This window comes from Anastrepha ludens, chromosome 3, assembly GCF_028408465.1.
Source record: "Anastrepha ludens isolate Willacy chromosome 3, idAnaLude1.1, whole genome shotgun sequence".
Classification (NCBI taxonomy): domain Eukaryota; kingdom Metazoa; phylum Arthropoda; class Insecta; order Diptera; family Tephritidae; genus Anastrepha; species Anastrepha ludens.
The window spans coordinates 16,436,279-16,450,158 of NC_071499.1; the positions used below are offsets into that span (position 1 = coordinate 16,436,279).

General features: G+C 32.0%; 1 protein-coding gene across 3 annotated transcripts in view; it reads left to right on the forward strand.

Moving 5' to 3' along the window:
- Positions 1-13,880, forward strand: part of LOC128857062 (rho GTPase-activating protein 21) — a 180,231-nt gene that overhangs the window by 145,517 nt on the left and 20,834 nt on the right. The gene's annotated exons all lie outside the window — the stretch shown is intronic.

Below are 13,880 nucleotides of genomic sequence, written 5' to 3' on the forward strand. Positions count from 1 at the left end.
AAACATAATAATAATACCGCCACAATCATATGTAATCATAAATTCCAGACCAGTGCGAATGTCACAAGGAAATGCCAAGTTTAAAAATTTTTCAACAGCGAAACCTAATCGTAGCCATTTGGCATAAACACTTAATTTGCAAATGAAATTAATAAATACAAACCCAAAAATAAGGAAAAATAAAAATCAAATAAAAACTTACTCCACAATCATAAATAACCATTCCAATAGCAACAACAATGTTTGCTAAACAAAACTAAAACCAACAAGTAAAATACTTGAAGTAACCTATGTGGGCATGACTTGACTGGATGTATGGATGGGCCATCGAAGCAGTTCAACTAAAATGTCCACTGCACAACACCGCAGGGCACACAAATCAAAGATCTGCAGTATTACGATTTGCCGACCGGCATTGGCTGCCATGGTGTTGTCAACCCACTGAAATAGTTGTTGACGCGCCGGCGCAAATACACTTCATAGCAGACATGGCAAAGAGACATCGTGTCACGGCGAGGAGACCTGACAGCACGCATGAAAATATGCGAAAATGCGCATAAATAAATTATACCCACATACGAACATACACATTCACACACACATACGTACGATAATAAAAAATATGAAAATGAAACTGAAACTGAAACTATAAACAACTAAAATGCTTCATAAATAAAAAGAAGAAAAAAAACTTAGACGTACTTGGAGCAGAACTGATGCGGCTGGTGATTGACTGCCATAAAAAAATATTGACAACGAACGCCTTTTGTTTTTGTGGCGCTTTTTATGCTTTCGTCTTGCTTTTATTTTTGTTGACTGCTGACTGACAGCCGACTTAGTCTTTTTATTGTTGTTCGTAGATACCTACCTGAGTTACATAAATTAACCTAAGCCAAATAGGCGCTAATAGGCCTTCACCAACGGCTAGCTAAAGTTGTAAAAGGGCAGCGGAGCCACTTGGGCACATTTTAAACTAAACTAAAGGAAAATGACAGTTGGCAGCAGCAGCAGCAGCAGTAGCGCGGCCACGGTGATGGCGATGTGTTGACAGTAAATACCCGCGTGTCAGACGTGCAGCAATTGCGGCGTAGATTTTTTCACAATTTACTTACGTGCAAGCACTCACACATACATGTGTTTGTACATGCATAGAAATGCAAATCTATGGAATGATGATAAAATAAGTTAAATCCAAAAAATGTGTATGAAACTATTGTAGTTTTTTTGGTCAGTTTTGCTATACATGCGGAAGCGAGCATAACTGAGTGCGTGGTAATTTTTTTTTAGTATTTACAATATTTTTAGAGTTAGAATTGTTTTTATTATTTTTAATTTTTTTATTCTTATTTTAATTTGTTTTTACTTACATTTTTTTTTAAATTTTTTTTTAAATTTTTTTTATTTAAATTTTTTTATATTTTTATTTAAATTTTTTTTAAAAAATTTTTTTTTTTCATTTTTTTTTTGTTTTTTTAATTTTTTTTTTGTTTTTTTTTTTTACTTTTATTTTAATTTTCTTTTATTTCAATTTTTTATTTAATTTTTTTTATTGTTTTTTTATGGTTGGTTGGTTTAAGGGTGACCCCACATCGGAGTGCCACATAGACCGCAAGTTTGGTCCGTTGTGTTGCCCTAGAGCTCATTATATTATATGATTTCCCCGCCTAACCGAGATTTTGACTATAGATTTTGGTCCAAGATATTAATTCGTTTCGAGAATTTAATAATGTTTTTAATTATTTTTATTTTTTATTTTTATTTTTTTTATTACTAAAATCACATAAATCGAACTTTATAATATACTTTTAGAGTTAGAATTGTTTTTATTCTTTTCAATTTTTTTATTTTATTTTTTTTATTTTTATTTTAATTATTTTTATTTAAATTTTTTTTATTGTTATTATTATTATTATTTTTTATTGCTTAAATCACATAAATCGAACTTTATACTTTTAGAGTTAGAATTGTTTTTATTCAATTTTTTATTTAATTTTTTTTATTGTTGTTTTTTACTTTTTTATTTTTTTTTATTGCTTAAATCACATAAATCGAATTTTATACTTTTAGAGTTAGAATTGTATTTATTATTTTAAATTTTTTTATTTTTATTTAAATTTTTTCTATTTAAATTTTATTGAATTTTTTTTTTTAATTTTTAAGGCCCAAAAGAATGATGATTTTTAATAATTGTTTTTTTGCTAATCAATTGCTTTATTTTACAAAAATAAAAACATAGCATTAATACATCATATTTCGACTTGACTTTAGCAAAATTTCAAAAAAAAAATTATTAATTAAAAAAAGTTATCGCTGTTTGTGTAGAGCCCGTTTCTCCAAAAGTTCCTTGCGGTGACCATCACAAGTCCTTGCAGATTCATCTAAAATCAATCGGACAAGAGAAATTAGAAATTAGTTTTATTGATAATCTTGCGCCTGATCGAAGCTTTGTTTTCAAAATTAACAATAGAGCGGCCTCACCAAATATTTTTCATATTTTCGAGGAAAAAAACCGAGAATTAATTGTTAAAAAAAAATCGAAATTTAAAAAGAAAAAAATACTTCAATCAGGCACGAGTTTTTTATGGTTTTCAAAAGCAGTATAAATTGTATTGGCCTCGGTAGTCTCGCGTAAGTGCACTAGCCTACCATCCCAGAGGTTGTGGGTTCGAATTCCACGTAAAGCATGGTACTCACACTTTTCCAAACTTATCTACTTTCCTGGTTTCTATAAAAAAAAAAAAAAAATTATTCCTCAGCCTCAACAACCTTATTATATCCCCCAATCCTTACTTGCATTGTGGCTGCTAAAACAAGCAAAAAAAAAAAATAAAGAAAAATACACAGTTACATATTGCATCAGTGGTGCCAGACACACCAAACTTAGCGAAGTCCTCAACCATCTGTGCGATCCTTCTGCCAGAAAAATGTGACACACAGATGGCGTTCCAAGCAGTAAAAAGGCGTTGTTCCCAGAAGCAACGACAGGTGGGCATTCCCATTACTTAGAACTGGTAAGCGGCAGGCTAATAACCTACCCTGCAGAAAGCTAATAGATTAACGCAACCAACGCAAGACTGAGTCTTGTCGAGGCCCTATGTTCCCGAGTGGAGTGGACAAGGAAAAAAAAAATAATATATTTTATTGAAATCTACTATGCGGTTTTTAAGTTACAGTGTTCACCAGTTCAAAAAACATACCATAGTTTTGCTATCGATTTATGAGCGCCCCAGCGCCCTTTGTTAATTGCTGAATAACTCGAAAAGTATTTGCCGGATTCACTTCAAATTTTCACACAATATTTAAGAGATATTATACTTTAAGAAAATGCAAAAAAATTCAATGTTTTGAAAATTCTGACTACCCCTAACCCCTTAAAATTACAAATCGACACACCTTTTACACAATCTTGATGGCTTTGAGTAAATTTAAGGAACTATTTGTACATGTAACTCGATAGTTTGCACAAATCTGAACTCTAGCCTTAAGATGCGCAAGCTGCACCGCTTACGTTTTGGTCCTACACCCCAGCCAAAGGAAATCGATGATGGTGCATTGTTCAATGCTACAGTTATCGTTCAATGCTGATTTTTCCATATATCTGTCTGCCCACATGTTGACAACTCACTTATGCGAACTTTTTTTTTTTTGTTTCCAACATTCTCGTTTCGTAAACTTGCTCAAGGTCAAATAAATCGAATACTGCCAATGTTAGGCTTTGTTTTTAGCCTTTCTATCAGAATGCCAGCATTGCTAACATAGACATATACATTATTATATATACATATGTACTCGCGTACATTTATACAAGCCAGCGTAGCAGCCACAATTCACCACATCCATCTGATGGCATATTGCTCACCCTCCATAGGCTGCTGCTGCTGTTACACGTCGACGTACTACCAATGGAAAGGGGACAAAATCGGAAATTGAATTTCGCGCGCACTCACAACGCTTGAAAAATACTTGGTATACGTATGTGTGCATACAAAAAACGACAACAAACAGCGTTTGTTCCTTTTTCGACCAGCCGCTAAGCGCAATTGGCTGCCGCCATACAAATAAGTCAAGGCACTCGCTTGTATGGAGCTAAGCTTTTGCTTCTTTATAGCTACTAAGCCACTATGTGGCGGGCTGGCGGGCGGTGTAGCGCTTTTGTATTCGATTGCAAATTGAAATTATATTAATTATATTTATTTTGTACGATTTTTGTGTAGAAATATTTTGCTTGGCCGAAACTTTTTAATTTTTATTTTTGAATTTTCGCTATTCAATCATTTTCCAATAATGACATTGTGGTGTGCAGTTTTATTGGTGTCGTCAAAGTTGGGGTGGTGCGGCGATGGTGCGGAGGTGGTGGTGCGGGTGAGCACTCTTTAAGGAATTGCGTCGACTGCGCAGCCGTACCATTTCAATAGATTGCCATAGTCGTCACCGCCGCCGCCGCCGCTGCTACGCCCTCCTTAATGGGGCTCCAGTGGATGGCGTTGGCAGCGCATAGCAATATTCATACGTCAGTCAGTGGCTGTCAATGGATGGATGGCTGGCTGGTTGGTAGCTGTTGTCTCTAAGCCGGGTGCCAGCCTGACAAGCCTAGTGAGCTTGTGTGAGCTGTTGACTCTGACTTTGGTTTCTACTGGAGCGTATTTTGCTTACAGCGATCGCGCTGAAGGTTGTGACGGGTGTTCGACTGTCAGTGTCCGTCGCATTCTCGTGCGCGCCAGTCAGCTTTGACGTGGCTTTTCAGCGTAGTTCCAAAATAAAGGAATGCCACAAGTGGCTCATCGTCGCGCTGATCAGGCTGAACACGCCGCCCATCATACAACGCATTGATTTGCGTATTTCGCCTTGTCAATGATAGCCGCGTTATTATATTACATATGCGTCAAATTAAGTTGACGCGTTGTCAATATATATGTAGTCGTATAGTTTCTAGCGCTTAGTGGCTCAATACTTGGTGCTTCTGCTTTTTCGCTCATCTAGTCGCATTACTTAGTCAATCGGGTTGGAAAACGGTAGACGGTGGTTAATAAAATTTTAAGCAATCGCCTGGTGGTTATCGAAAAATGAAAGAATGCTCACTTATCTAGTATTTGATGAAGTGCTCTGTGGTGTTTTGTTATTCGTTTACGTTTAGAGGTCGTCGGTAGTGTCATCTACGTTTAGGTTGTTACATTTTCGGTATTTTCTTTTAACATAAAAATGTGCATAGTGCTACCAAATGTAATAAATTTCACTATTTGAAATTGCAAGTGATCATCACAGAAAATAGTTTAAGAATGAAAATATGAAAGTGTTTACACGATAACCTACAACAAATTTTAAATTCAACTCAGTGAGATTGCATCAAGAAAAAATTTACATAATTAATTATCACTACCGATTTGCATCGATCATCAGGCATATTTAAGTCAACCACACCCTTTGATAATTGTTTTTTTTTGGTGTTGTTTTATTTCTACATGCAATATCTGAAGTTCGCGCGTGCTAGTGAATATTATTTTAAATAGAAAATAAGTTGTACTCAAGCACTTAATTAAAGTATAAAAAATGTTTTCGCATTGAATAAAAGTGTCGACTTCAGTACGAATTCATACATCATTCGCGCTGCCCGCAACGCTCGCTACATTCCGATGTTATGATGGGGCCGTTGGATGCGGTATTAAATTGTTTTTGCAGAATGTGTCAGTCACCATGTCGTAGGTGTGTGAGTGTGTGTGTTTGCATGTGTGCATGTGTGCGTGTTTGTATTTGTTTGCTGTCAAGTGCTGGGTGCCGCGCACTAGGCGGAAGCTCGTCATTTTTAATTGTTCCTTTTTTTGGTGGGTGGCTCAACCGAACTAAAAAAACAGTTTTATAGTTATTTTGAAATGCGAAAAATGCATTTTTTCGGCTGTGTTAACACATATGTATGTGTGTGTGCAATTTGTTTACATATTTAAGTGACGTATTTGATATTCATGTACAAAAAAAAGTTATAAAATTTAATTTAAGTCCAAGTGCTATTAAACTCAAAAATAGGTAAAATAAAAAGTATCTAACATTTTTTTTTGGGTGACTGCTATTAATATAAAAAATATAGACCGCTATTTATATAAAAATAATAAATATATAAAATAAAAATAAATATAAAAAAAAATTGAAATATTATTTTTATTTTTTAACTATGTTTTTTCATCTTATTTTTCAATATTTTATGTTTTCATATTAATCTTAGTTTTTAATATTTTATGTTTCCATATTCATAGTTTTATTTTTTTTAATATTTTCTTTTTATTTTTATTTAAAATTTTTTTTACCTATTTTTAATTTTTTTTTATATTTATTATTAGAGTAGAATGGGGTAAGATAGGTCATTTTTTTTTGGAGAGCTCTTGCTACGGTGTTTTTGCATTGATTTTGAAAAATAAGCAAGATTTTGAAAGGGTATTTATCTGCTAACATTTTGGTTATACTGACTTATGTTTGGCTAAATATTTTTTGGAAGCTGCATTCAATAAGACAAAGGTACTTTTTTTCGATATTTTCAAAATCGGGGGGCACGATAGGTCACTATGTGTGAGAGGAAAAGAACAATGTACATGGCTTGGAAATTAACGTTTTAACTTTTATTTATAGAGTATGAACACTGCACATGTTATAAAAGTTAGGAATTTTTCTTTAATTCATCACGCGAGCACGTAATGTTTCGAACGGAATTTTAAATTGTTTAGAGGCTGATCGAACACTAGCGCCATCTCGGACTGCCGCGATTGCGTTTTTTACATCCTCTTCATTTCATTTCGGCGTTTTTCGCACATAATTACGCACCATTTTGCTGCAAAAACAATTAAAATTTATTTTATTCAATTAAAAGTAGTGACCTATAATGCCCCCAGACGGCTGACCTATAGTGCCCCCAAGCACATGTTTTATGTTAGTGTCGATATTTTTTTTTAAACAATAATATCAAAAAACTAACACATTATTCGTGTTCAGCATTATTTTCTACGTAAAATAAAACTCACCTGACAAATATTTACATACATTAAATGCACTGCACCGTAGAATAAAAAAAATGCTATGTCGGAGAAAAGCTCACAAAAAACTAAACGACGCCAGAACTAGGATAACTAATGAATGGTGACGGCCGAAATGACAGTCGCAAACGTTGTTCCCCACCACGTATTCAATTCACATAAGACGAGTGACCTCTGCAAAAACAGTGCGACGAAAACCCCACCTACCTATTGTGCCCCCATACCTATCTTACCCCATTCTACTCTATTATATTTTGCATTTATTATTATCTGCTTACTAACAGTCTCCTGCGACTTCGCTTACATACAAAATAAAAAAATTAAAATAGGTAAAATTTTTGGTTTTCGTATTATTTGTATATCTTAATATTTCATTTTTTCAAATTTTTTATTTTTTAATATATTTTAATATTTTAATATTTTTTTTTGTTTTTTTTATTTATTAGCTGCTATTAATATAAAAAATATAGACTCGTTTTTATATGAAAATAATACGTATAAAAAAGTATAAAATAATAATAAATATAAAAAAAAAATTTAAATGGGTAAAAAAACTAAACATTTTTTTGTTTTTTTCATATTATTTTTATTTTTTAAATAATATTATATATTTTTTTATTATTCTTATTTCTTAATATTTTATTTTTTTATATTATTCTAATTTTTTATTATTTTAATATATGTTTTCATATTCATAGTTTTATTTTTGAAATAATATTTTATTTTTTTCATATTCTTATTTTCTAATATTTTTTTTTTTAATTTCATAGTTTTATTTTTTTAATATTTTGCTATTATATTTATTTTAAATTTTTTTTCCTATTTTTAATTTTGTTTATATTTATTATTATATTTTACATTCATTATTATCTTTTTTTACTAACTGACATGCAAATAAAAAAAATAGGTTAACATTTTGTTCCATATTATTTTTATATCTTAATATTTGATTTTTTTATATTATTTTTATTTTTTAATATTTTATATTTATATTTTTTATTTATTTTTTACCAATTTTTTAATCTTTTTTGTATTTATTTTTTACCTATTTTTAATTTTTGTTTTTACATTTATTATTTTTAATATTTATTATTATCTTTTTATTGTTTCATAAAAAATGTTTATGTTACTAGCAGTCACCGCCGACTTTGCTTACATATAAAATAAAACACTTGCCAAAATATTATATAATTACTGACCGCCTTCAATTAAACTTATCCTAATACCTAAATGAATTGTGTAATTAGTGACCATATTGGCATCGAAAGTTAGGTGGCAACGCCCTTTCTCTCTTTCTCTTAAACACATTTTATTTGAGCCCTATATTCGTACATTTCATTGAACTCCGTTATTAGTTCCTAATTTAAATTCAAGTGGCAACGCCATTGAAAAATAAGTTTCAGTTAGAAATTTTCTTGAAATTATCGTTCGATATCCATATTTTATAGTTTATTTTTTCATTAGCAATTAGATGGCAACACCATGCAAAATATTTATTAATTAAGGTTTTCTGTTCGGCTTTTGGGAACATTTCGCATTTTAATTAAATAAGGTGGCAACGCCAATAACAAAATTTGTTTAAAGCTTTCATTCTTTGCTTTTTTTTTTTAAGTTTTAAGTTTGTAAGCTTTTAGCTTGGATATTTTATTACTTGATATAAACATTTTTAAGTTCGTTTTTTCGTTAAAAATAAGATGGCAACGCCATTTAGAAATATTTTTGAATTAAATCTTCCTTCTTTCTCCTGATAACTTTTCCTTCGATATTTATTATTATTTAATTAATTATTTTAATTCATATCCATTTTTCCATTAGACATTAGACAGATTATATGGCAACCCCATATTCATTCATAATTTTTTTTGTTGTTTTTCTTAATTTTTTGATTTTCCAGGTTTTAATTTTTTTTTTTTTTTTTTGTTTATTGTTTTCTGTTATTTGTGTTTACTATTTTTTTTTTAAGTTTATTTTTTTGTTTTAATAGTTTTTTTATATTATATTTATGATTTGGTTTTTAGTTTTTAAATATTTCCATTTTTACGAATTTCTGTACTTATTTTGGTAATTTTTCTTTTGGTTACTTTGCCTTTTTGATTTTTTTTCTAAGTTTATTTTTGTGTTTTGGTTTTGTTATTTGTTGTGCTTTTGTTATTGTTTTGAATCGTGTGAAACACCAGGTGTTCACTTCCGACATGTTTTCGCAGATTTTACTTCCGAAGGTAGTTTGTAGCTGTTTCATGTTTTTTTTTTGTATTGTACTGTGGATGTTGTTAACGGTTTTCGAAATTTTTAATATTAGCTTACGGAAAGAGAAATCTATTATTTTTGCGTAAAAATTTTGCGCAAATAGTTTAAAATTATTTTATAGTCGATCTTTAGCTTCTAAAATGCCTACTTCGATTTTCTTGGACATCAAAAATGCCTGAACGGAATAGAGCAAAATCCGTATCGGCACCATAAACACCATTCACAATTTCAGCAGCCTGGTTTGCAGTTTCGCCTTGATCAAAGAAAAACTGTAAAATGTACCGAATTTTCTCTTTATTGGCTTCCATTGTTACCACCCTGTAACTCACAACTGAATGAGACAAACAAAAAACAGTAAATGAATTTTTTAGTGTGAAATGTCTCCTTGACAACGAGCATAAACTTTAAATTGTTTGATTGAGACTTTTCGAGATATCGATTACTACAGTCATTTACCGAGAAAATAAGGGATTTATTTTTCTGCTATTTGTTTTTTTATTACATTATCTTTATTGTATTATTTTTTATTACTTACTATTTTTTGGATTCTTTTGCTTATTTTGTATTTGAAAAATGTTTAATATTAAGTGAAATATTTTTTATTAAATTTTAAAGTAATAAAAAAAATAAATATTAAAATAATAATAATAAATATTAAAATATATTAAAATTATAGGACTATGAATAAGTTCGTGCGGTTTTTTTTCGAAATTTGAATCTTTATTGACGTAAAATGGTTACAAATTTAATATTCAAAATATTGTCCATCGCTTACTACTACTTTTTCCCATCTTTCTGGCAATTCACGGATTCCCTTTGTGAAAAATTCGGTCGGTTTTGCCGCAATCCACGAATCGATCCATTTTTTGACTTCATCGTAATTACGGAAGTGCTGGTCAGCCAGGCCATGTTGCATCGATCGGAAGAGATAGTAATCGGATGGCGCAAGGTCTGGACTATACGGCGGGTGGGGTAGGACATCCCATTTGAGCGTTTCTAAGTATGTTTTGATCACTTGTGCAACATGTGGCCGAGCATTGTCATGTTGCAAAATAACTTTGTCGTGTCTATCGGCGTATTGCGGCCGTTTTTCTCGCAGTGCTCGGCTCAAACGCATCAATTGTCGTCGGTAGACATCCCCCGTAATCGTTTCATTCGGTTTCAGTAGCTCATAATACACAACACCCAGCTGGTCCCACCAGATACACAGCATAACCTTCAGGCCATGAATATTCTGCGCCGACGTCGATGTTGAAGCATGGCCAGGGTATCCATACGTTGCCCGACGTTTTGGATTGTCGTAATGGACCCACTTTTCATCGCCAGTCACAATTCGATGCAAAAAACCCTTTCTTTTGTGCCGTTGAAACAGTTGTTCGCATGCCATAAAACGGCGTTCAACGTCTCTTGGCTTCAATTCATACGGCACCCAATGGCCTACCTTTCGGATCATTCCCATGGCTTTTAAACGTTTGGAAATGGTTGATTGATCAACTCCCAAAGTTTTTGCAACCTCTTCTTGCGTTTGAGCCGGATCTTGATCGAGCAATTCCTCCAATTCGGTATCCATGAACTTTGGCGGCGCACCCTCGCGTTCTTCGTCTTCCAAGCCAAAATCACCACTTTTAAAGCGTGCAAACCACTTCTGGCACGTTCGCTCAGATAGAGCATGCTCACCATAAACTTCCACCAAGATACGATGACTTTCGGCTGCTTTTTTCTTCATATTAAAATAATGAAGAAGAATTCCCCGCAAAAACACATTATTTGGCACGAAATTCGACATTTTCAAGTGTGGTAAAAATATTGTTGTTTACGCTTCAAATAAAAAACTTATACTGACGTTTGTGCCTTACGACAGTAGCTCTCCAATGAATGTTTGGAAATGTGGATCGATGGAATAATAATCAAGTTACGCCATCTGTTGTAAAACCGAAACGAACTTATTCATAGTCCATTATATATATTACATATATAATACAATATAAAAAAAGTATTTAATTTTTTTTACTTAATTTTTTTTTATGTAATATATTATACACTTTTGTTTATACATTTTTTATATACAATTATTTTATATGTATATACAAGATTTATATAAATATTTTTTTTTACCATAATTTTTTATATATAATTTGTTCACATAATATTTTTTGTTTATATATTTCTTGTTTTGCTATATTCATATTATTACTTCTACCGATTTTATTTTATTTCTTTGTTTTAATTTTGGTTTCTCATGCGTATGCACTTAAATATATTTTTATTCTTTTATTTTCGGATTGTGTTACTGTATTGAGGTTTCTCTTTATATTTTATATTTTCTTTTTTTTTTTTTGTTTTTTGCTTCGTGTGAAGCTTCAGCTGTTTATATTCCAGCAAAGGTTTTGTTTTAATTCGCATAACTGTGCATAAATGTAATCAGGCTACGCAAGACACATCACTAATATCCAATATTCACAAACCTATTATGTATGCATATCTGTGTATTTTGCACCAGCTGTGGTTGCAGTAGAAAATTGAAGCCTATGAGTCACTCGGTGAATAGTTTAACAGCTCTGAGAACGAACAGGTTTTAAATTTTGGCAAAAATAAATTAAATTGAATATCGTGAAGTAATTTTTTCCCGGTTATTGCAAGAAATAAAAATAATAAGGGTCGCTGGAAATCTTAAAGTGTTCTGTGAGGCAACACCTTTGAAAATAATACCGAAGTCGCAAAATAACCGACAAAGAACGGAATCATGAATTGACCATTCAATGTGTCAATGTAAAGGAGTATAAGAAATGGACCAACTAATGGGCTTTTTGCAAAGAAGAGAGAGAGCAAAAATGCTTTAATTTCTTTTGTTTTTGCTAAAAAAGTTATGTTGGCATGCCATAATTTACATCTAAATAATATCAAAAACGAGTACCGCAAACTAATGTGGGGCTGACTTTGAGTGCAGAACGACCGCCCTCGGGGAAAGAAAAATATTAAAATATTATTTCCGTTAGCACGACACACTGAAACACCAACTGCAGCGTTTTTACCATGAACACCTTATTTTTCGTATTAAAGCTACTGTAATTAGATTATTTGAGGTTTGCACTTCTATGTCATGTCACTGTAATTATTATCGCCTTTTATCAAAATTTGAGATTGTTGATTTCAAAATTTTAATATAAATGAACATCGCCGTTGAAATGATGGATGCGCATTCTGAGAACGTCGCAAAAGTTGAAGGGTCGATCGCTTAAAAAAAAAGATTTCATTGTGTTAAGGGGTTACATACGTCCAGCAGCGCCAAAAATGCGCTAAAAGAAAAACTGTTTTTGGAAGGAGTAACAATAGAAATAAATTTAAAAAAGTTTTATACATTGTTTATTAGTACTTAAACTTTATAAAAAAATATATTTTAATTTTTCTTTACACAAATTAGCATATAAAAAATCACCTGACCCAAACTGCAATGAAAAAAAGTTGCTCCACGGTGTACATCATTTCTCCTTGAAATATTGATAGATCTGTAAAAAGTAAAAAAAATGTTTGTAAAATAAAGTTGTAGTTATAGTTTGTCACGCCGTATTTTTGAATTTCGAAAAATTTTGCAATTTAAGGCATTTAAAAAAAACCATGCGTTTTACGTCATAAATGTCACACTTTAATTATGTCAAATTGTTCTGGCTCTACAGACTTTAGAGAAAACAATTTCGAATATTTAAAAAAAAAACGCATCAAAAAATATTAAAAACTGTATGAGTTATCATGCCGACCGTGCCGGAAAAAGTAGTTTCGAGAGAAACGAGTTTAAAGTTTGAGGTACAGGAGTGCGCGGACGGCTCTCTACCTAGTCAATGGGCTGTAGAAGCTATAATATTGGGAATTTCCGCATGAAAATTTCACAGTATATTCTCAAGATACTATACTTTCGAAATATCGAAAAAAATCGAGTTTTTGAAAATTCTCGACGTATGTAACCCCTTAATGCGGACTGACAACTAAGCTTAATTCTCACAATTTAGGCGGATTAGGGGAATTTTTAATGGCAACATTGCCGAAAAATGACAGTTAATATCTATTGTGAATGAGAAATAATGAAACTTTTAAAGAGAAGAACAAGAAAAACTGGATGCAATACTAGTTTGCACTAACACGTTCGAAATGACATTGATTGTTTTGACATTTCGGAGCAGTTTGAGAAATTCCAATTGAAGATTTTCTTTTCAATAAATATTTGTTTCTTAGTAACAGGATAGCTATAGTACCCGTATTTGTTGCCTGCGGCCCTTCTTTTACTGACAAAACTATCCAATAAGCCAACCAGCTGTTCACTAATCTGCATATTAACCGTCTGTCACGCTACACTTTTAATCAGAATTAACTGCGCCGGTAGTCTCGATTAACGTCACCGTCGGTCTAGACCTTTAAGTACTGATTTACATAGTGCTTTTACACTATCTTTTTTGTGAAATAGTTAAAGTAAGAATGGTGAATTGCAAGTGCAGTGAAGTGAAGGACTGGCCTGGTTAAGTTTGCCAAACTAAACCAAACTATTGAGGGAACTGGGTCTGGATAAGATACGGTGATGAGTAGAGGGCACAAAATACCTTGAGATCGAAGCGCAATCCTCATAAA